Consider the following 24,547-nt stretch of genomic DNA (forward strand, 5'->3'; position numbering starts at 1 on the left):
AGGATGGACTTCAAAAGAAGGAGAAAAAAGGGAACAGGACAGGAGCCTGCTACAGAAGGCCTCTGAAAGGCTCTACCCTTGCAGGGTATCAAAGCAGATGCTGAGACTTACGGGCAACCTTTGGGCGGAGTGCAGGGAATCTTATGAAAGAAGTGGGATATAGTAAGACCTGGAGAGGACGGGAGCTCCACAAGGGGAGCAACAAAACCAAAAATCTGGGCACAGGGGTCTTTTCTGAGACTGATACTCCAACCAAGGACCATTCATGGAGATAACACAGAACCTCTGCACAGATGTAGCCCATGGAAGTTCAGTGTCCAAATGGGCTCCATAGTAATGGGAACAGGGACTGTCTCTGACATGAACTCAGTGGCCTGCTCTTTCATCACCTCCCCCTGAGGGGGCAGCAGCCTTACCAGGACACAGAGGAAGCCACTCCTGATGAGACCTAATAGACTAGGATCAGAAGGAAGGAGAGGAAGACCTCCCCCATCAGTGGTCTTGGGGAGGGGCATACGTGGAGAGGGAAGGGTGGGATTGAGAGGGGAGGAGAGAGGGAGCTACAGGGGGCATACAAAGTGAATAAAGTGTAATTAATAAAAATTAAAATTACCCCCTTCCAAGAAAGCAGGCTGATCAAGCCATGAGGGGTAAGATGGTAATTAGTGCCCCTCCATGGGCTCTGCATCAAGCTCCTGCCTCCAGGTTCCTGCTCTGACTTCAGTGCTAGACTGCCTGGACGTGTAAATGAAATAAATCCCCTTCATCCCAAGTTGCTTTTGGACATGGTGTTTCATCACAGCAATGATAAGCCTGACTAAGGCAGTAACCTTTGTTTGATTTTGTTTTAAATTGGACGTGAGCCAAGCCCAGTGCCTCACACATGCTAGGTAAGTACTCCATTACTAACTTATGTTTCCAGCCTCAAATACCTGGATCTTTAAAGCTTGACAAAAAGGGACTCAAAATACAAAACTTTATTTTGCAACCCTGCTTGAATTCATGGCAAAATGTCAGAACCGGACAGCAAGAAGAAATGTAACAGGAGTAAAAATCTGTAGCCTAGACTTAAACTTGCAAATACATGAACAGAAAAAGCAATCAGCAAGCAGGTCATATGAGACAAATCTGGAGTAGTCCCTTAACCACATGGCTAATAAGACTATTATAGAAAATGTGAGTCCGTTTCTCAGGTAGAGCTGTCAAGTCCCATGGGTACAATATGTGGAATGTAATGGACACGTGAAACAGTTACTTTGCGCAATTTGGTGCCTGTTCCTCATTTAATTAAAAAGAGATATTTACAATCTGTAAGATGACCAGTGGATGCTGAGGGCCAGATGACTTTGATCAGCTGAAAATGCTGAAAGAACACAGGCGGAATTAAGGAAGGAATTGAGGTAGTGCGTGAAACTTTTAAGAGCTGTCTTCAAATATCAAAGGACTGTCAAGTGGTGTTATGGGGGTTAATTTCACTCTGTGCCATTTCAGGGAGCAAAGAGAAGGCATACTGTAGGCTCAGAGAGACAGTCTTGTAGTAGCCCCTCAACCCGTAAGAAGGACTGTCGTGAGAAAGCAGGGATGTATTGCAGGGTCCAGCCAAGGCTGGCTACCATCTACCCTGTGATCTTCTCAGCAACACAGTTTGCTTCAGCTGGTCTCTAGGGTCCTTCATGACTCTTAAGTTTTATGACAGCATTAGAAATTTGTCTTGATTTTCAAGTGTGTCATGTGCTTAAATGTTTATGTTCACTTCTTTTATTACAATGAAATCGAGAGACAGGTTGCTTTGGAAGTGCAAGTTTTCTGCCGACAGGACATTTTGAAGAAGTTAGTCAACCCTTAAAAATTGCAGACTTACCATCTTAGAGGTTTCTTTACTCCACAGAGGTAATTTATTGCACGCAATTATGATATATAATATATCTGGCTTATTAAGCATGAAAAAGCCATGCTTCTGCACTATTATGGGAGAACTTACTACCTTATAAAGCTTAATGTTCATGGTTGAGGTTACTATGGTGACTATAACTCAATTCTTTGGGACTATAAATTACTTTTATTCCTATATGTTATGTTAGATTCTTTATGTACATACAACATCTATCCAAAATCACAACTGCAGTCTCTACTATGAAGATAATAAATCAAATAGACTAAAAATGTGTTCCCTAGTGATCATAAAACAGCCATTTGAAATAGTCAATATAAGCAAAAGTAGAAAAATTAGGACTTTATGAGGCAAAGAGCAAAAGCAGATTATAATACATATAGTAGCAAAACATGAAGAGACAGTAAATCAGAAACACTATGTTGTAGATCCTTTTCATTTTTGGGGTGCACTGTAGATTAGAGGCAAGAGGAAAGAATGCAAAGACTCACATTTTCTTTGTTTATGGATAAGTGTAGCATGTTTACTGATTTTAAATAAATTTTCAGAATTCTTCAGTGTTATAGACAGTCATTATTAGTGGAATTCAATTCTTTTCTGTTCTAATTTATTCAAGGGATGCTTTACTTGTCAGTGGAGAAAAGGCAATAGTTTGTACCCGCTGCACTGATGAGCTTCTGCTGTTGCTAGGGAAACATCTAAGGCTTGTTTATGCTACGTACTGGGCTTGAAGGTACAATGATTCTGTCATCACTGATACCACAGAGGCATACAACTGTGTTTTATTGAAAATACTGGGAGTCATAAAACTCAAAAGGACCCAGTTTTGGCACTGAGTTAACGAGTCTATTTTACTGAGTCCTACTTTCTCTACTTGTAAAAGTACATAATAATGCCTATAACTAATCACTGAAGAGAACGCTCTTAGGCCATTTCTTGGCACACGCCCCAGGCGGGTGAAGGGGTGAGAGAAGACGGGAGCACACGTCATGCTGACTCAGTGCTGATGATTAATGGGGTCTGGGCTGTGGTCGCCAGGTGATCCTCACACTGAAATGCTCTTTGTAGTTTAATTGTGCAACCAAAGGGAATGGGAAACTTAGATCGTGTTCAGCCAGTAATCAAATTTGGATTATTATAATTTGTTTCATTTCCTCGGCTGGATTAAAATTTCCCCGAGGGCAGAGATAACATTTAGTTTGACTTCGTGTCTGCAAATAAAGAACCCTGCATTTGTAAGACTAAAATAAAATAAAATAAAATAAAATAAAATAAAATAAAATAAAATAAAATAAAATGACTTTAGCTTAACATGCTTTAAAAACCACAGGTGAAAATAATAAAGGTTCTTTCTGTTGGCTGGAAACTATCAGGACACAGACTTAACAGGAGTATGATGATGAATGTAATTTAGGTATGTAATAATGGAACAACAGCGCTGAAGAAGCTAGCTCCCAGAGTAAAGTGGCTGAAACCCAGTTCCACAGATTAACACACCAGTGATATTTGTGGTATATCCAATAATCAAAATTATAAATATTGTAAATAATTTATACTATCATATAATTTTTCTATTGTGATTGATACATCTCTTCAATACCACATATATTAATTAACAAGTACCCCTTTGTAATGACTGCTTGGTTGCTTGTGAATATTTTTTCTTAAATATTGATTAATAATACGTTAACAGCCACAACAAAATAATAACAACAGTAATAAGTATAATAATAAAACTACAATAGGAAAAGTGTATACTATCCTATCGGAAAAGATGTAACAATGATTATGCAACAATCTCTAACCTGCTGATGAGTGAAAATTCAAGTGGAACACATTGATGATTCAGGAACCCTGGCACTTCTGAGGAAGTTGTCTGAAGTACCAGGAATGCATCTGTGAGGAGGAGAAACGTCTGCCTGAAAAGCTTGTCAATTAGACAGAACTTCTAATTTCTAAAGACTGCTTTCAGAGACAAGAACATCTCTTAAGGTAGCAGCAGTTTCTTGCACAAGACTCAACAGGGACCAGAGAAGAAAGAGGCATGAAGAAGGCCTCAGACAGGACGCCATGGCACCAAAACCTCATTGCAGACGCTGTTTTAGAATATGACCCACTTGGCGGTAATGGGTAACACTGTAGTGTTTCCCAGTGTGTCACCGAAGTGTTGATATCTGCCCATCGTCATCTGAAATAACATTGCTTTCTGCCTTTTCTATACCATCACACACTTAAACAAATCACCTAAGTTTCTAGGCAGCAAGGCAAAACATGTTTAAGAATTGCCATTGTTTATTTTTGGCTTGTTTTTTAATATTCTCACTCTGATAGAAACTTACAAATTTGTTTGACTAAATTCCCAACTGTATTCAATGTTCATAAGCATATGTAGATACATAACTATTGGTTATTTTATTTTTCAATGATGAAATTATCTTGATTTAATATTCCACATTAAGATATACAGTATTCATTATGCATACATATTTATGCTTCAAGTTATATATGTATATACTATAAATTGATAAATATTTTGAAAATTCCAATGCAAAAATTAAAACATCTCTAATTAAAATAAGCTACTATCAGTCCTCTGTCAGATAAAGGGTTGGTGAAGATTCTTTCCCAATCTGTAGGCATTCGTTTTGTTTTGATGACAGTGTCCTTTGATTTACAGAAGCTTTTCAGTTTCATGAGGTCCCATTTATTGATTGCTGCTCTTAGAGCCTGTGCTGTTGGTGTTCTGTTCAGGAAGTTGTCTCCTGTGCCAATGAGTTCAAGGGTATTCTCCACTTTTTTTTCTAACCAATTTAAGGTGTCTGGTTTTATGTTGAGGTCTTTGATCCACTTGGACTTTAGTTTTGTGCAGGGTGATAAGTATGGATCTATTTTCATTTTTCTACACGTAGACTTCCAGTTAGACCAGCACCATTTGTTGAAGATGCTATATTTTTTCCATTGAATGGTTTTGGCATCTTTGTCAAAGATCAGGTGTCCATAAGTGTGCAGGTTTATTTCTGGGTCCTCTGTTCGGTTCCATTGATCCATCATTCTGTTTCTATGCCAGTACCATGCAGTTTTTATAACTGTTGCTCTATAGTACAACTTGAGATCAGGGATGGAGATACCTCCAGAAGATCTTTTATTGTAGAGGATTATTTTAGCAATTCTGGTTTCTTGTTATTCCATATGAAGTTGAGAATTTTTCTTTCCAGGTCTGTAAAGAATTGTGTTGGTAATTTGATGGGAATTGCATTGAATCTGTAGATTGCTTTTGGTAAGATGGCCATTTTTACTATGTTAATCCTGCTAAGCCATGAGTATGGGAGATCTTTCCATCTTCTGATATCTTCTTCTAATATCCAGGATATATAAAGAACCAAAGAAGCTGAAAAACAGCAAACCAAGTAATCCAATTAAAAAACGGGGAACAGAACTAAACAGAAAATTCTCTGTAGAGGAATATCGAATGGCAGAGAAACACTTAAAGAAATGCTCAACCTCATTAGCCATTAGGGAAATGCAAATCAAAACGACCCTGAGATTTCACCTTACACCCATCAGAATGGCCAAGATGAAAAACTGAAGTGACAACACATGCTGGAGAGGTTGTAGAGAAAGGGGAACCCTTCTCCACTGCTGGTGGGAATGTAAACTTGTACAACCACTCTGGAAATCAATCTGGCGCTTTCTCAGACAACTAGGAATAGCGCTTCCTCAAGATCCAGCCATACCACTCCTAGGCATATATCCAAAAGAGGCTCAAGTACACAATAAGGACATGTGCTCAACCATGTTTGTAGCAGCTTTATTTGTAATAGCCAGAATCTGGAAACAGCCCAGATACCCCTCAGCTGAAGAATGGATGCAGAAATTGTGGTACATCTACACAATGGAGTATTACTCAGCAATGGAAAATAAGGAAATCATGAAATTTGCAGGTAAATGGTGGGACCTGGCAAGGATCATCCTGAGTGAGCTGTCCCAGAAGCAGAAAGACATACAAGGTATATACTCACTCATATAGACATATAACATAGGAAAAACCTACTAAAAACTGTACATCTAAAGAAACTAATCAAGAGAGAGGACACTGACTAAAACATTCAATCCCCATCCTGAAAGGCAAAGAGGATGGACATCAGAAGAAGAAGAAGAAAACAGGAAATAACCTAGGAACCTGCCACAGAGGGCCTCTGAAAGCCTCTGCCCTGCACACTATGAAAGCATATGCTGAGACTTATGGCCAACTGTTGGGCAGAGTTCATGGAATCTTATGTAAGAAGTGAGAAATAATGAGAGCTGGAGAGGATGGGAACCACACAAGGAGAGCAACAGAACCAGAAAATTTGAACATAGGGAACTTCCCAGAGACTCATACTCCAACCAAGGACTATTCATTGAGATATCCTAGAACCCCTGCACAGATGTATCACATGACAGTTCAGTGTCCAAGTGGGTTACATAGTAATGGGAAGAGGGACTGCCTCTGACATAATCTGATTGGTCTGCTCTTTGATCACTTCCCCCCTGATTGGGGAGCAGCCTTACCAGGCCACAGAAGATGACAAAGCAGCCACTCCTGATGTAATCTGATAGACTAAGATCAGAAGGAAGGAGAAGAGGACCTTCCCTATCAGTGGACTTGGGGAGAGATGATGGGATTGGGAGGGGAAGAGGGAGGGACTTATGGGGGATACAAAGTGAATAAAGTGTATAAAAAATAGAGGCTATATTAAAAAAAAGGAATCTTTAAAATAATAAATGCCATAAAAAATAAAAATGAAAAAATAAAACAAAAAAATAAGCTACTATCCTTAACTGTAAAATCATTTCAGCTAAAATCCAATTGATAATTAGCAATGTTGTTTTCCTTGCAGTCTCATCCTTTGTGTGTATAATGTCTTGAAGCATTTATCTTATTTTCTATAACATGATTTCAATTAGATTTCTCATGGTCAAGACACACGTTTTGAGATTCTGAAGCATGTGTAGTACCTTCTTATACACACACTAGTTGCCATTAAACAATCGTCTCTGAAAGGGCACAATGGACAAAGATCATGTGATTGGTGGAGGGAGAAGAATTGGAACAAAGTATAAGGATAAGTATATGAAGGTCTCACACTGAAGCCTCTTCTAATTTCATTAACACAAATCAAGGAAATAGGAATTAAAACTATGAGCATTTTGAATATTACAGTGTACACTGATTAAATACAACTATGATATATGTATATATATATAAAACACTAGTAATAAAACTATTCTGTTTCTTTTGAACTCTCTCTGCCTTCCAGTTAAGAATCTTTCTCAAGCAGAGACTCCCACCTCTCTGTTTTTGGATTTATAAAATACTTTATAAATCTGTAAGCCATATTGAAGTTTGTTCTGCTCTTCTTTTTCTTCTTCTTCTCCTTCTTTAAGTTTCTCAGGCAGGAAGATAGTAAATATCAGAAGCCAACATCCCTCCTAATTCTTTCTGCCTTATTTTCGTCTTTAATCTATTAAGATTGTAGTTGTGAAAGAAACTTGGGACAATTTCTTAACAAATAAAAAAAAAGGAAATAAAAAAAGAGGATGATAAAACTAGCAAAGGAATCCCAACTTTTGGTGCAGATGTGAGTAGACCCAATCACTAGGAGTGAGAGAAAGAATGGAAGCAGAAAGGGAGAGAGAGAGGAAGAATGGAGGGAAAGAGGGACGGGGAGGGAGGTTGCTTTGAGTCACAGGAGTGACATTCATCTGGTCATATCTCTTATGTTTCTCTTTAACAGGCATTTGCCTTTCCACTTAGAAGTAAAGACTGAAGAGGAGCTGAAAAAGTGGTTTCTCCCCAGCTTTTTTCAGCCTTCCCAGGCTTGATCCGTCCCGCCTTCTCCAGGCAGGAACTATTTGCAGCAGTGTCCCATGCTCCGTGTTCTCTAATTGCTATCCATCTGTTCCCATTAACTCCCAGAGCCATTTGTCTAATTTAAATATCGCTTTCCTTTTTCTAAACACTTCAAACCAAATTCTAACTCATATATGTGCATAGCATTTCCAAAGATCTCTGTATCCAAGGAGAGCAGCGTTACCTACTTTTTGCAATGTTTTGTTTTTTTCTAAGATTGTAATATAATTACATCATTTCTACCTTCCCTTTTCTCTCTTCAAGGCTTCTCATGTACATCATCCTATCTTCCTCTCTTTCAGATTCATGGTCTTTCTTTAAACACACACATGTATATCTCCTTTTTGGCCCACATAATGTTACTTTTATGTCTGTTTTCAGAGCTAACCCTTGGTGTTGAATAACCAATCATTATGCTCTTCCCTGGGGAAACTCCCCCCCCCCCCATCACCTCTACCACCACCAAGTATGAGCTGCCTGTGGGTCTCTGCGGGAGGCCAGAGCTTCCCAAGTTTTAGCTTGTCTATTGCCTTGTTTTAGCTGCCCTCGCCCAGCCCATGTTTAGACAGGTATGATGTTGAGACATCATGGGTGTAGCTTTTGATATTTTTAGGAGACCTAGTCTTAAAACAGGCTTCCTCTTCTTCTGGCTCTTATGACCTTTCCATGTCCTCTTCCTCAGTAATTGCTGAGTCTCAGGTACAAAAAATACATTATAGCTGTTTCAGTTGTGAGGGGGCTCATTTCCTACTTTGTAAAGAATGTGACTCAGCAACCCCTCAGAGCGTTACACAGTTATTGTTTTGGTAGGATGATAGTAAGAATAGAATGCTAACTTCATCTTTTTATAGTATGTTGTGTAACAACCACAAGAGTAGTTTCACTGTGATTTAAGGTCAATATAACCATCTTACTCTGCTTCTTCTGAGATCTTATTTTATTCTTTTAATTTTGATTTGTGATGCAAAGAACACACTAGGATGTCATGAGCAAACATCTCATTTTATGTTCACTGTGATGGAAGCGATAAGGTACTGAGTGCAAAGCACTTCCAAATTACAATGATCTCACCACCACACTCTTATGCAAAATATTTGTATTGTATTGACTTCCAGCTATTTATTTAGTACAAACCCAAAGGTAAGAGCCTGAGAGACTCTACTTGGCATCTGTCTCCAGCAGTCCTGGTATCTCTAACCTGTGAAAAGCCACAGTAAAGGAAAATAGCCTTCATATTTCCCTCAGCTCCTGGAAGCCTGTTTTTAAAGCCCTTCTTTGTATTTCACCACAGATGTGTCATCTCCTTTTCCTCTATGTATCACTTTTGCCCATCCTTCTTGCTATCTCTCTTACACATCTTTTACTTTCAGTTTTTAAAATTTTTCTGTATAAGTGCTGTGTTTACATCATTTCCTCCACTTTTTCTCCCCATCCAACTCCTCCCATGTTTCTTCCACTTCCTTTCAAATTCATGACCTATTTTTCCTTAGTTTTTGTTGTTACACACACACACACACACACACACACACACACACACACACACACACTGACAAGTAGAGGCAGACAAATTTGTGCACATTTGAACAAAATGTGGACTCCACTTATTGCTTGCATGCCTATGGGATGGGATAACCGACAAGGCTTTCCTCCCTGGAGGAGACTGAGTGTCCTCTCAGCATCTGTTAACTGCCTGTAGCTCTTCGTAGATGGTAGCTACTTGTGAGATTGCGCCTGTGCTAGAATGCCAACCCATGTTTTCAATATGCAGGTGTTATTTAAGCAGCGATAGTGCTGAGATTTCCTGAGTGCAGCTTCTCTGTCCTATATAAAAGACAGTGTCCTGAAACAGATGTCCCGTTCCTCTGGCTCTTACAACCTTTCTGTTCCCTCTTCTGCAATCTTCCCTAAGGCCCCCTGTGTGTGTGATATGCTGTGGCTATGTCCGTTAATGTCGAACACCCACAGTCTCCAGTTCTCAGAATCCTGGCCTGTTGTGGATTTCTGCAATCATCTCTCCATGCTGCAGGAAGGAGAGTCTTTGTGGAGGGATGGGAACTACACTTCTCATCTGTGGGTATAAATATTTAGAATACAGTTACAATTATACCAGGTTAGGAAAGAGGCACTCGTAGGTACCCCTCTATGGTCCTTGCCAGCCACAGATGTTTGATTAGGTTTACAGTAACAGACACGACTTCACCTAATATGAAGTGTGCCAGCTAGATATTTGTTGGTTACCCCTTAGATATAAGTTTAACTATTGCACCTCTAGGAACACCTATTGCAGCCCAGTTGGACTATCATTTCTTCTGGTCCTTGGCAGTCTGTAGAGCACCTTCAGCAACTAGGAAAGCCACCCCTTGGGGAGGAGGCTTCCACGTTGGGTCCAGCTCTGTAGCTCCAAGTCCTGAGCCCGAAGTGAGCGTATGATGTCTTCAGCAATAGCATCCTACCATCAAGTTCTTGGAGGTAACCAATGGGAAGACAATGGCCTCTGTTATTTTGGGAATCTCTTGGGGCTCAGGGATCAACATTTCGAAGGGAAGTTTCCTAAGCCTGACACTGTGGTTTTGTTAGATACTAAATGGCTCTGGTGAGGAGCATTATCATTTCAAGTGATATAACCACACTGAAAATATGTGTCTATGCATAAGCTTAAACATGTGTGTAAATATAATATAATATGATATGATATGATATGATATGATATGATATGATATGATATGATATGATATAATATAATATAATATAATATAATATAATATATATTAGGCAATCATAAAATAATGTTTCCCTATGTTTCTCTAAACATCTTAGCATTATTTACCCTTCCTTCTTCCTTACCTGATTAAAGTCATCCTCTCCAGTCTTAACTTTCATTGCACCTATTATCCTTGTCTCTTGAGCTCCCTTCACCCAGTTATTATTTTTGTGGTTACTCTAGGTTGCACACTCACATCTAAAGATTCCGAGCTAGGATTCACAAACACAAGAACTCATGCTGCCTATGTGTTGCCTGGCGTGGATTGCATCATTCATTTTCTTGGTCAATTAATTCACTTACCTGTAAGTTTCATGACCTCATCCAGACTCATCAGAACCATCAGAGTTAAAGCAAGAAGAGATTAGCATCTTAAGTAGACCAATAACAAATAAGGATTTTAAAATCATAATGAAAATTCCTTCTATCTTTAAAAAGAATGGATTCAGCCAAGAATTCTACCAGATACTCAAAGGAAATCTACAATGAATACTTCTTAAATGATTTAAAAGAATAGAAATAGAAGGAATACTTCCAAAATCTCTCTACAAATCCAATAGTTCTCTGTTACCAATTAAAGGTGCAACAACCACAAGAAAACAAAACCACCAGGCCAATGTCACTGATGAACATGTAAACATCCTCAGTAAAACACTAGCAAACCGAAAACAGACACATGTCAGAAAGATCGCTCACCATGATCAAGCTGGCTTTATCGCTGAGATTCAGGGATGGCTCAGAATATGAAAGTCACTAAATGTAATGAATTATATCTATGGACTAACAGGCAAAATTCACATGATCTGTTAATAGATACAGAAAATTTATTTGACAAAATCTGACATGGATACATGCTAAAAGTCTAAGAGACACTTGGACTGGAAGAATAGACCTCAACACAATAAAAGCTAAATATGAGAAACCCACAGATGATGTATCATAAGTAGAGAAAAACTCAAAGAAATTCTGTTAAAATTGGGAACGGTACTGTTCACTCTCCTTAGTCCTTTTCAGTAAAGCTCTTGAAACACTTGTGGAGCATCCAGACAAAAGCAGGAGGTAAGATTGATGCAAGAAGAAAAGAAGTCAAACTATCCCTACTTGCAGGTGGAATTATACTACACACGAGATCCCAAAGCTCCACCGGAAAAGTTTTAGAAATGACCGACGACTTCAGCAAAGTGGCAAGACACAAAAATCAAATTGCAAACATCAGTAGTCATTCTATATACCGACCGCTAATATGCAGAGATGCACCCACTTTGTGCGTGTTAATCACTCTTGCCTTTGCTGCTTTGCCCACAGAGGCCCTTTGTGGTGTAGCATCTGTGGGTAACATTTTCAAGAGACACACAGTTCCAACCCATCCCAACTTCAGTGTCCTCTAAGGGCTCAGCTTCTCTGTGAGTTACTTTACTCTTCAGGTTTTAGCCCTTCCTAGTCACAGACCCAGATGCATATTTCTGCCTCTGATTTTTCTTTCCCGATTTCCAGCCATCACTTTTGCACTCGTTTTTGCGCGGTTGTTCTCTGGCCATTTGTTCAGTCAAGCACGTGATCTTCAAGGAAGAGGAATTCTCTTGTTAAGAGTCCCGCTCTCCTTTATGTGCTCCCATGTGCAGAAAATGTTCAGTGATGTCTTGGAATTTATCTACAAAAAAACTTCTTTTATGAGAAGAGTCCTGCTTGCCGTGACTGAATTTTTATATACCTCAGAACTTAATTATAATGATGTGTTCAGGATCCACTTATGGGATTACTTTATAAATGAGACTGTTATGGAGATGGGAAGTTTTGGTATTTCATTAAGTAAATTCTCTGGGATACTGTCCAAAATGATTCTTCCCGGTAATAAGATTTATCCCCAGATCAATACTATTATAGCAACACTACAGAACCCACTGTTCCCCTTGTCCCTCTTGAAGTATTTAAATTTGATTTTCAGATTACTGCTCTCATTTCATTTAGTTAAAATCTGGTAATAAAAAGGGAGCCTCAGCAGAGGTTTGGTTATGCCACATAGTCAAGCTCACAGAGCCAGACTGCAGTATGGTAAATTCCTGCCCAGTTCCTACTTCTAAAAATACTTCCACTCCAACCTCTGTGGCTTTCTGGTTTTTGTTTGTTTGTTTGTTTGTTTCTCTGAACTCTTTCCTCGTGTTGAGTGCCGCGTCCTGTTTAAGAATTGCAGCTTCCCCACACCTGTTATTATTCACTGTTTTGGGTGTGTTTAAGTGTGGTAGTATTTGTTTTTACACACTTTTTGCCCTTATCTTCAGTTCATCCTTGTAATAGTTCTTTGTGCATTATGCTAATTTTTCTTCTTAGCCCTAAGACACTTTATGTGTGTGTGAGAGAGAGAGAGACAGAGACAGAGACAGAGACAGAGAGGTCAGGCAGTACACAAGCACCTGCACTGAGTGAAGCCCAATTGGACTGGGAACTCACATTTCATGCCCCACAGGCAGGAGCCCACACACACTTAGCCCTGCTCTGTGTCTCCCTTCCTAACCTGCCTTTGTCTTCTACTTTATCATTCTCCAACTTCCTTCTGTTTTCTTTCAGTCAGACACCTAAGGTAGTTTTCCCATCTTTCCTTCTTGAATTTAGAGTCAGGTCCATCATATGCCTCAGTAAATTCTGATACTACTGGCATCTGGTTTAATTGGTTTGACAAGAATTAATCTTGGGATTTACCTGTAATGATTTTTGTAATTCTTTTTGGCTGGGTCTCCGCTCTTTGTTTTCCCGGATGTCTGAGCCTGAAGGGGAATGCTTGGTTATGAGTGTGATGCATAGAGTCCTCCAAGAAGCCACCGTTAGAGAAGAAGATTGTGCGAGCTGAATCGAGGCCTTCTCCTCACTTGTGAATCAGCTCTCATTTCTGATAATGGAAAAAAAAAAACAGTTAAGGAGATCAGGGGCAAAGTGCTTAAGGATATTGTAGTACTTGTTCATCCATTTCTGCTGTTGTAGATAATCTGGCCTTCCATCTTCAAAGTCTAGCTTAAAAAATAATGTGAGGTCTCAGTCAGCGATGGTGCTTGCCTGCAAGCCTGATGATCTAGCCTTCAGCTCCTGGGCTTCAGCCCCTGTGGACCTGCACAGACTTCCTCTGAAGAGCTCTCAGCCTTCAGGCCTGCACAGTGGCTGTGTCATTGACTCTGTCCTGAGGTGTCATGGACTGAATGCAACTGCTTCCTTCTCAGCGCTAGCCTCTGAACGTGTGTCCACCCTAAGAAAACTCCCTACGCGGTTCCTTAGGAGAGCTCTGACCTAAGCAGGCAGGCCCTGCGCCTTTGTATTTCTTGCTCATTAAGGAGGTGGGACTTGCTCTGCATGGTTCTTACTTATGATAGAGTTTTGTAGGGCTCCTTTGCCTGACCTTTGTAGCTGGGATCTTAGGGTTGTTATGGTTCCTGTGGTACATCACTAGGTCATGCTAATCATGCTGCACGTTAAATCAGAGAAGCTCTGCTGTGTGATGGTCCACGGGAAAGACGACCTACAGGTTTTCAAACAAGGAACAGTGTTACCCCCAGGAGCAGGCCATACAGTGTATCGTAAGACATTTGTGGTTTTCCTAGAGCTAAATTCCTACTCGCTTGCCGCAGTGGCACTGAGCACTCTGCATCTCAATGTTCCTTTATATTTTATTTTATTGTTCTGCAATATCTTTCATCTTTGCTTCAGTTTACTTGGTCAAATTTTTATACTATGGCATACTTATTTATAGAACAGTGTGATTCTGTTTGGGAGGGAGAGAAAGCATTGAAAATCAATAAGAAAGTAAGATCACATTGTCTATTACTTGTGCTTACATGCTTCCAAGTCCCAAAGCGCAGTGTTGTTGACAGCAGAGCATGAAAGGCCTTGTGCCCACAGACATCCAGGGAAACTAGGAGTGTCAATCACTCACGAGCATCTCCTCAAGGGAGGAAATACCTGCTCTTTCATCCAGAAGGCTGGAAACTAGAATTGAGTAACTGTCTGGTGATCTACATCATCTGTTGGGCCAGGCCATATCAAGCTCAGTAACCAGGTGGCTACTAACCCAAATGACCTTTATCAAATCATCTTATATTATTTGTATACTCAGAAGCTCACAAAGCTTCCACAACCAGGACCATGCAGGAATCCATGCAGGGAAGCAAATCAAAAGAAGATTAAGAATGGAAACTTGGTTCAGATTGACTTCATCAACCTAGATCAGACTTGAAGAGTTTGATGCCAGGCAGGTCATTGTCAGCATATGTAAGACACAGCACAGTTTGCTTCCCTGATGGATACCTGCGTGGTCCCCCTCACAGTGTAGTGGAAATGATGACTGAGTACTGAAAAATCACCAAGAGTCTAGCATTCTTTTTCCCCTTTATATTACATTTTCATTATTTTATTTTTTCTTATAATACATTTTGAGCATATTCTTTCCCCTCCCACAAATTCTTCCAGATCCTCCCCACCTCTGTACCCATCAAACTTTACACTTGCTCCAAACATGTTAACTCCCTACATAGGAACATTGCTTTTAAGGCACAACTATACAGAAATAGAATACAGTATTATAAAGTGGTAAAGGGGAACACAGAAATGGAAGGTTGAATGGAGAACGGGACTGGAGGGAAGGGTAAGAAGGAAATAGGTGAATTTCTCATATGCAGTACTAAAATTGTCCCAATAAAAGTAGGCTGGTATGTATGTCATATGCAAGGCCCTGGTTTTGAACCCTAGCATTGCAAAAACAAAACAAATTAAAAAAGGCTCCACTTCATATTAGAATATGTATTATTTTTAATCTTTTGATACTTAAGTCACAGATAGATTTTTAAATTAATATTATTCAATTTTTCTGAAAAATCATTTAACTTGGGCTTATTTGAAATTTATTGTTTAGGAATATTGTATAACTCTGTATTTGCATATTTAAAAATTCATAAAGTCCTTTCGTTCTCACACCGTTTGGCACTATGCACATCTTCTCTAATTAATGTTGCATGCTGCAGACAGTTCGAAATTCATCCAGATATCCTGGTGGCCTCCTGCGTTGCCTCCGAGTGTGGAAACTTACAGCCATATGCATGCAACTAGAGTTCTCCTAAATCTAAATCTTTAAGTGTTAGCGACACCACAGCTGAAGCTGCTTTTAATAGAAAATACAGACAGAGAGCTAATCTGCTAGCTTCCTAAAGGAAGACTGCAAATGGCATAGGCTATTTGTACCCACACGGCTTCACAGGAGAGGGAAGGGACCGCTTTCACTGAGTTGTCTGATGGCTGCATCGGTGCCAAATCCGAGCTCAAGTTGTTTAAGGTGTGGAGACAATCACCCTTCAATTCACCACATGGTTTTGATAATGGGAGACTCACTTTATGTATGTAGACTGTTCTATGCATGTGTGTTTGCCTATCTGTATGTGTTTGTGTGTAAGTGCAGAGTGTCTTAGCCTTGCATGTGTAACCAGCACACATGTGAAGGTCAAAGGGCAATTCTGGGGTCTGTCCTTGCCTTCTGTCATGCTAAAGACAGGCTCTCTTGTTTTTGCCACTGCATAGACGAGGTTTCTTGACGCATCCGCCTCCAGGATTCTGCTGTATCTGCCTCCCATCTTTCTGCAGGAGCTCTGTTATTAAGCTGTATACTACTGTGGTTGGCTTTATGTTATTCATGTTTAAATTTGAAATAATAACACCCTGAGTGGTGAGTGAAATAACATTAGAAACAACAGTGTTGAGCACTTTGCAGCTTGAAGCACTTGCTAATATTATTTCATTCACTTCTCAGAATGTTATTGTTTCAAATTTAAACCTGAAGGGATTGGTAAAGAACTCATCCAAAGGCAGATAATCTGTCAGTCGTGTAGCAGAGGTGTGAACAGAGGCCTCTGACTTCTGGCTTCTGCTCTGAATCTGCATCATATATTTGCAGTAATAACCAGCATTGCTCAGGGGCATCAGTAAACTGGTGCGAATAAAGCTTTTTGCATAATGGAAAAATACATATACACATATATGTTCATGTAGAGGTTTGATAATATTTCATAATTCACACAGTTAAGATAAGGCTTTACTGTCTTGATTGTAAAATTTGTATCATGTGTCCTCTGTGGACCACACCTGTAAGTCTGGCCTGTATGATGAGAAGGCCCTCCTGCTGTGCTTCACTATGGCTCCCTCATTGAAGGAGCAGTTACTTATGAATTAATGCATGTGTGGAGGGCAGTTTCCCCCTAGTTTTAGTAATAACAGCTTAAAAGAAAAAAATATCATTGCAGAGAAACATTCATATGCAAAGGGTCACTCATAGAGTCCTATTTTAAGCACAAACCCATTGAAAATCACCTACTTCTTTTATTGTTGCTGTTTTGTTTTTTTATGTTTTGTTTTTGTTTGTTTGTTTGTTTATTTTTTGAGACAGGGTCTTCATGGAACCTTGACTGTCCTGTACTCACTTTGTAGTCCAGGCTGGCCTCGAACTCATAGAGATCCACCTGCCTCTGCTGAGATTACAGGCGTGTGCCACCATGCCCAGCCCACCTACTTCATTTGTAAGTTGCATGGATGGTAACTATTGCTCAAAGGTTTAGAAGGTACAGGGGACATAGTCCCTGACTTCAGATGTACTCACTGTTAGAATAACAACAACTTTTAGGCTTACTTGTCTTATGAAGTGCTCATAAACTTTGTCAAGTTTTGTATATGGAGCCCATGTTGCATTTCCTCGGTGAACTCTGTTGTTCCTCAGGCCTGGGCAGCTTTCAAACCCTCCTAAGTAAGGCCAGTCATCCCACACCAGACACGATGGGGGTAGAGTTGGACGCCAGACACTGTGGAAGCTCCCATTTACTAGTATTATGTAGTTGGGGGCTGAAAGCCATTAATCTATTTGGGACGCATACTTAAAGGAGCTGGTTGTTTTCTGAGCTAGCTCAGTTCGTGATGTGTTTCCAAGGGAGTTACTCTTTGAGGTGCACTTGCTTTCTTTGATTGACCTGTGTACAAACCTCTTGTTCTCCAGGAATGCCCTCAAGATTAAAATTTTAAAGTCACAGATAATTCTTATATGAAAGTAATTATAAAACCATGGATATTGCAGGAAAGCACTGTACCTTACTTTTGCCTCATTTTCCTCCAATGAACTGTCTTAACATAACTATAATAAAATGTAAAAAGCAGGAATTGAGCACTGGTCTGTATAAGTTTAGACTGTTTTGAAATATATAGGTCAAACAGAGAGTCAGTAGAGTCAAAACAGAGTTCCCCCAAGCTCTACAGCCATGCTCATCTCCTTATCCCACAACACTTCAGCTTCTGGCAACCATTAATTTGTTTTCCAGTTCTATAAATTGATCATTCCAAGAATATTACATAAATGGACTCACATTGTACATCTTTTTTGAGATTGTTTGGCTTGTTTAAATGTCCTCAAGATCCATCTAATTCGTGTCTGTCAATAGTTCATTTTCTTTCACTGCTGAGTAGCTTTCCAGCTAAGGCTGTTACGAATAAATAATAATAAATGTTTTGTTTCTCTGGGACAAGTGCCCAGGAAGTGTAACTGCTACATTGTACAATTATCTTAAGAAATAGAACTCTTTTCCAGAGTGGCAGACACGCTCCCGCCAGCACCATGCAAAAGATGAACATTTCTCTGTATCCTTTGCTAGGAATCATTGGGGCCACTTTATAATTGCCATCTTAAGTTTCAGACTGTTTATCTCACTGTAGTCTTCAGTTGGGGGTCTCTCAATAGAGATGTCTTTCTCACCTGCTTACTTGCTGTCTGTGTGTCTTCTTGAGAAAAATTATGTTTTCCTGTCTTTTCTCTTATCTTGTAATTGGATTATTTTTACTATTGAGCTTTAAGCGAGCTTGATGAACATTTGTCTGTTTATTTGCAAACATTTCCTCATATGTCCTGTCTTGTCATTCTCTTAGCAGAGTCTTCCACAGAGTGAAAACATTTAATTCTAGTAAGGTACAATTAGTTGACTAATTCTCTGGGTTTTTCTTTTTGGATCAAGTCTACAAAATGTTCATCAAATTCTATACCCCAGAAATATTCCCAAAAACAGGTTTTATAGTTTATATTTAAACCTCTGATTCATTTTCAGTTAATTTGTATGACTGGAGCTTTGGTCAAATCTTAATATATTTTCCTAGAAGCCCATTTGCTTCTAATTATTGAGTTCTTTTTTAACATTAATTTAGTTTTTATTAATTACAGTTTATTCGCTTTGTATCCCAGGTATAGCCTTCTCCCTCATCTCCTCCTATGCCCCTCCCCAGGCCCACTGATAGGGAGGTCCTCCTTGCCTTCCCTAGCTTATCAGGTCTCATCAGGACTGGCTGCATTGTCTTCCTCTGTGGCCTGGTAATGCTCCTCCCTCCTCAGGGGGAGATGATCAAAGAACCAGCCACTAAGTTAATGTCAGAGACAGTTTCTGTTTGCATTACTAGGGCACCCACTTAGAGACAGAGCTGCCAAGGGCTACATTTCTGCAGGGGTTCTAGGTTATCTTCATGCATGGTCCTTGTTTTTGAGTATCAGTCTCAGAAAAGACTCCTATACCAAGATTTTTTGTTTTTGTTGCTCTCCTTGTGGAGCTCCTGTCCTTCCAAGTGTTTCTATCTCACCCTTCTTTCATAAGATTCTGTGCACTCTGTCCAAAGTTTGGCTATGAGTCTCAGCATCTGCTTTGATACCTTGCTGGATAGAGTCGTTGAAGAGGCCCTCTATGGTAGGCTCCTGTTCTGTTCCCTGTTTTCTCCCTCTTCCAATGTCCCTCTGATTGCCTTTCTGAGTGAGGACTGATCATCTTACACAGGGTCTTCCTTCTTGCTTAGCTTCTTTAGGTCTACAGATTTTAGTATGTTTATCCTATATTATATGTCTAATATCCACTTATAAGTGAGTATATACTATGTGTTTTTCTGCTTCTGGGATACCTCACTCAGGATGATCTTTTCTAGGTACCATCATTTGCCTGTAAATTTCATGATTTCCTTGTTTTTAATTGCTGAGTAGTATTCTATTGTGTAAATGTACCACAATTTCTGTTCCATTCTTCAGTTGAGGGACATCTAGGTTGTTTCCAGATTCTGGCTATTATGAATAAAGCTGCTACAAACATGGTTGAGAAAATGTCCTTTTTGTGTACTTGAGCCTCTTTTGGGTATATGCCTACGAGTGGTATAGCTGGATCTTGAGGAAGCGCTATTCCTAGTTTTCTGAGAAAGCGCCTGATTGATTTCCAGAGTGGTTGTACAAGTTTACATTCCCACCAGCAGTGGAGGAGAGTTCCCCTTTCTCCACAACCTCTCCAGCATGTGTTGTCCCTTGAGTTTTTGATCTTAGCCATTCTGATGGGTGTAAGGTGAAATCTCAGGGTCGTTTTGGTTTGTATTTCCCTGATGACTAAGGACACTGAGCATTTCTTTAAGTGTTTTTCAGCCATTCAAAATTCCTCTATTGAGAATTCTATGTTTAGCTCTGTACCCCATTTTTTAATTGGATTACATGATTTGTTGCTGTTTAACTTTTTGAGTTCATTATATATTCTGGATATTATCCCTCTTTCAGATATAGGATTGGTGAAGATCCTTTTCCAATCTGTAGGCAGTCATTTTGTTCTGATGACAGTGTCCTTTGATTTACAGAAGATTCACTTTCATGAGGTCCCATTTATTGACTGCTGATCTTAGAGCCTGTGCTGTTGGTGTTCTGTTTAGGAAGTTGTCTCCTGTGCCAATGTCAAGGCTCTTCTCCACTTTTTCTTCTAACAGATTTAGTTTGTCTGGTTTTATGTTAATATCTTTGATCCAGTTGGACTTTACTTTTGTGCAGAGTGATAAACGTGGATCCATTTGCATTTTTCTACATGTAGACATACAGTTAGACCAGCACCATTTTTTGAAGATGCTATTTTTTTTTTCCATTGGTTTTGGCTTCTTTGTCAAAAAGCAAGTATCCGTAGGTGTGTGAGTTAATTTCTGGGTCTTCTATTTGATTCCACTGATCCACCATTCTGTTTCTATGCCAGTACCATGCAGTTTTTATTACTATTGCTCTGTAGTACAACTTGAGATCAGGGATAGAGATACGATCTGTTGTTGTACAGGATTGTTTTAGCAATTCTGGATTTTTTTGTTTTTCCATATGAAATTGAGAATTGTTCTTTTAATGCCTGTAAAGAATTGTGTTGGCATTTTGATGGGAACAATTGGGTTCTTGGTCCATTGAACTATTGGCACGTTGGTCAAAATCCAGATACTGTTAGGCTTCTGATGCGTCCCTGGCTGGGACTGCATGACAGCGTCTTACTATTTATCTAGTGGTCTCTGCAGGTATTGCTTGAATTGGTCTTGTTACCCATGCAGCATTTCAAGAGCCTGCCTCTCCAACATGTGTCCTCTGGATTTACTTCACAGAGAGCAGGTGAGCTTTGCTGCCTTGAGTTTAGGTCAAATTTCAGGGTCCTATTTTCCCTCTAATTTTGATGGCATCAAGGGTTCCTCTTAGCCAGCTGACAAAGATGCAAGTCTCAGCTTCCCACGTTTCTTTCATCAACTTGGGAAGGATGTATGACAGTTTTACAGCCTGCAAAAGTCCCACCATTGGACTTTACACCCACTTCTGCTTGTCTGGGCAAGAGCACACCAGGTTAGGTGTTGTTTGACTAGAGAGTGGTTCTTATCAACATTCTCTATCTTGTTTCCTGTTTCCCAGCCTTTCAGCATGAGAATTCTGGCTTCCTTTGGGTGTCTTCATTTTCCTTTTCTTCTTTTTCTCCCCCTTCTTGTCTTCCTCTTCCTCCTTTTCCTCCTCCTCTTCTTCCATCTTTCTTTTTTCTCCCTCCTTTTTCTTCTCATCCCTCTTCTCTCTCCTCCCCCTTTTCCTCCTCTTTCTTTCCCTCCCTCTTCTTCTTTTTTGTGTTTTTCCATTAATATTTTCAGATATCTGGTTTCTTTTTTACCCAGTGTGGGATGTACAGGACAAGAGGAAATTCTAGGGAGCCAACTTCCATGAAAATCCTTTAGATTTGCATTTTCTAGTTTGCTTGCCTTCTTTTGTCTTTCAAAGTCTTGACCAAGGTTTTAGCTATATTACAGGAGGTCTGACTAAAGGGTAAAACACCTGCATTACTTCCAACTCCTAAAGTGAATCCCAATGTTAATTTTCATATGCCATTTCATTAGAATGTACATAGGACCAACGTCCGAATCTGCCTGTGGTTTTGGGGACAAAACAAAAAGCACAGTTTTACTTATGTGTATAATAATGGTAACAGATTTTTGATAATTTTATATTTTATGATATTTAAAATTCAAAGCAAAACTTCTTCATGAAGAACACCCTTCCTCATCTATGAAAATATTTGCCCTCTGAGAGGTTAGGGGAGGAGCTTTGGCTACTGTGGTCTTCTAAATGTCAGAACTTGAACTTTTCAACCACAGCGCAGCTTTGCCATCCTGCTTTAGAATTCATTTCAAAGTTTCTTAGCATAACTTGTGGGGTAGGGTATAATAGGAGCTAAGAGACAACTGTTGGTTCATATAGAATGAGACAAAGTTCCTTCTCAGGTTTATGCTCTACTGTGAAATGAAGACTGAATCTTGATTTATAGTCATTCGATTTGCTATTAGTTGTGTAGATATCCAGAATTCCTGAGGAAAATGGCATTTGGAGCTCAGGCTAGAAGAACGGGGAGTCGTCTGTGGCTCTCCATCTGCAGCAGCGTGAGCAGCAGCTACGGAGCCAAGCGGGAACGAAATGAGCAGACTCTGTCAGAACGTTCATCTTTAATATTTATCACCAGATGTACATTTAAAAACACCTGTTTCTGGACACATTGGTTGCATGAGTCATGGAGTAGCTCCCATGGGCCTTGGCAAAATAAGGCTGAAGTGACAACTGTGTGAAAGCCATCCCCCCTGCGCTTCACTGTGGGGTGTATGTGAGGATGTGTGGGCACCGCTGTGGATTTGCTCTGGCTACTTAGCCTGGGTGACTGGGCACCGAGTTCTCTGTGGAGCAGTGAACATAAATGGGGTGTCCAGCCTAAGTCCGCCTATGTAATGTCTCCTGTGATTGTTCTACCAGCCCGTGCCGATGGCTTTTATTCTTTTGCTTTGCATTTCAACCTGTTTATATTACTTTGTGTTCCACATTTGCTTGATTTTGCCCTGTGAAAAGATAATGGATTTGCGCATCTCTTAAGCGCTCTCGCTCTCACAGGACGTCTTCGTGTGGACCAGGAAGATAATTCCGCATAAAGTCCGTGCTTTTCCCCCTGAAGTTTCCTTCCTCTGCCCGATTTCTACATTACATAGACATCTAGCAACGAATATGGCGAGTTTAGGAGGCGTTGAAATATAATTATAATTCATCATCAAGCATTGAAACTTTGCCTGATGGGCGGCAGGTGCCTGGGAGGACACCAACGTTATGGCGCTGGTGGGCTTCTCCAGGATGACAGCAGTGGCTCCACAAGGAAACGTGTATGTTGCATGTGTGCCTGTCTTCCACATTGCTTTCCATGGTGTGCTGTGTAAGCGAGAATGTGAGGCTGTAGGAGCATGCCCTGGGTGAACGGCAGCTACAGGCTTTGCCAGGGGCGGATTGCCTAACAAGACAGGTTTCAAACACCTGCTCCCTGCCAATAGTGCTTAGCACTCAACTAAAACTGCTTGTTTGGATCTTTACGATTTTTTTTTTTTTAATTTTCAAAATTAGTGTACAAGGTATTAGGCACAACTGTGGCGTTTTTTGGCAAAAAAAAAAAAAAAAACAAACGTGTGTTTTAGTATATTCTCCCCATCTCCGTAAACCCCCTTCTAACTCTGTGCTCCTGTCCCCTTCCCTCATGTCTCCTCTGTCCTTCTGCCCACCTCAGCAACCTTCGTCAGCATCTATTACCACCCTTTCTTACCCTCTTTTATAGTGGTTTAAGCTTTATTCACATCCTACACTCAAAACACTACACACTAATATTCACATATGAGAGACCAGACTTCTTCCTCAGGTGGAAGAGGACAGTGGTGGACACATGACTTCATATTATGAACTTTTACACTGCTTCATTTCATTCTGGTGGTTAGTATGTCACAGCTGACATAATTTGGGGAGGTCTAAAGACCCAAAGTCCACTGAGATCTGTGAAGGTAACTGGACATTAGCAGTTTATACCTAGTTACAAGAGAACAAACATGAGCCTATTTTTGTATAAGAGTCACAATGTCGTATTGAGTGTGTAGAGTTCAGTGAGCTGCTGGGTTCCTCAAAGCCTTTTCATAACCTTGGAAGTAGTTAAGTCTGACAACAAAGAAGCTAGTATGATATGCTTATTTCCCTTTTCATCATTTCAGATTTTTACGTGACTGATTATCATGTTGAACTTCTGCCTTAACACAAATGATGACTTCCAATATTTCTAAGCAGTGCTTGGAGCATCTGGCGTGGGAAATTCAGGAAGAGTGTGGATGTGTGTGCCCCTTGTCAAGCACTTCTTTCAGGACGAGACTTGTGTCCAGTGGAAGATGTTGAAAACCAAATATCATGCAACCACCATCCAAGAAATAGTCACAGAACCAAGAGAACATCAGCAACATTATACTTTGCCTAAAGCATTCTGAACAGGAAATTTATCGAGTAGGTGTAGGTGCCTTAACTGACCAACAAGGTGAAGTGTAAAGATATTGACAGATAGAAACTGTGGAAAGAAACCAGCCCTAGGGAAGAGGGAAAAGACACTCAGACCTGCACTGTGAGGACCAGCTGCTGGGAGAGGAAGGGTGTCCTTCAGACCTAGCAGAGTCGCTGGCACCATGGGAAGGCTTCAAAGGTCCCAGAGCTCTGCTCTTACTGATTCCTTTGCACCAAGAAACCAATCAACCAATCAAAGAAGCCAAAACACCTGAGAGGGAAAATGACCTCTTCATTGTCCCTTATTGCTAGACCGAATTGGCTCAGAGATCAAATGGGACAGCAAAACTCTGTCTAGCA

This window comes from Psammomys obesus, unplaced genomic scaffold, assembly GCF_907164565.1.
Source record: "Psammomys obesus unplaced genomic scaffold, mPsaObe1.curated_primary_1811, whole genome shotgun sequence".
NCBI classification, from domain to species: domain Eukaryota; kingdom Metazoa; phylum Chordata; class Mammalia; order Rodentia; family Muridae; genus Psammomys; species Psammomys obesus.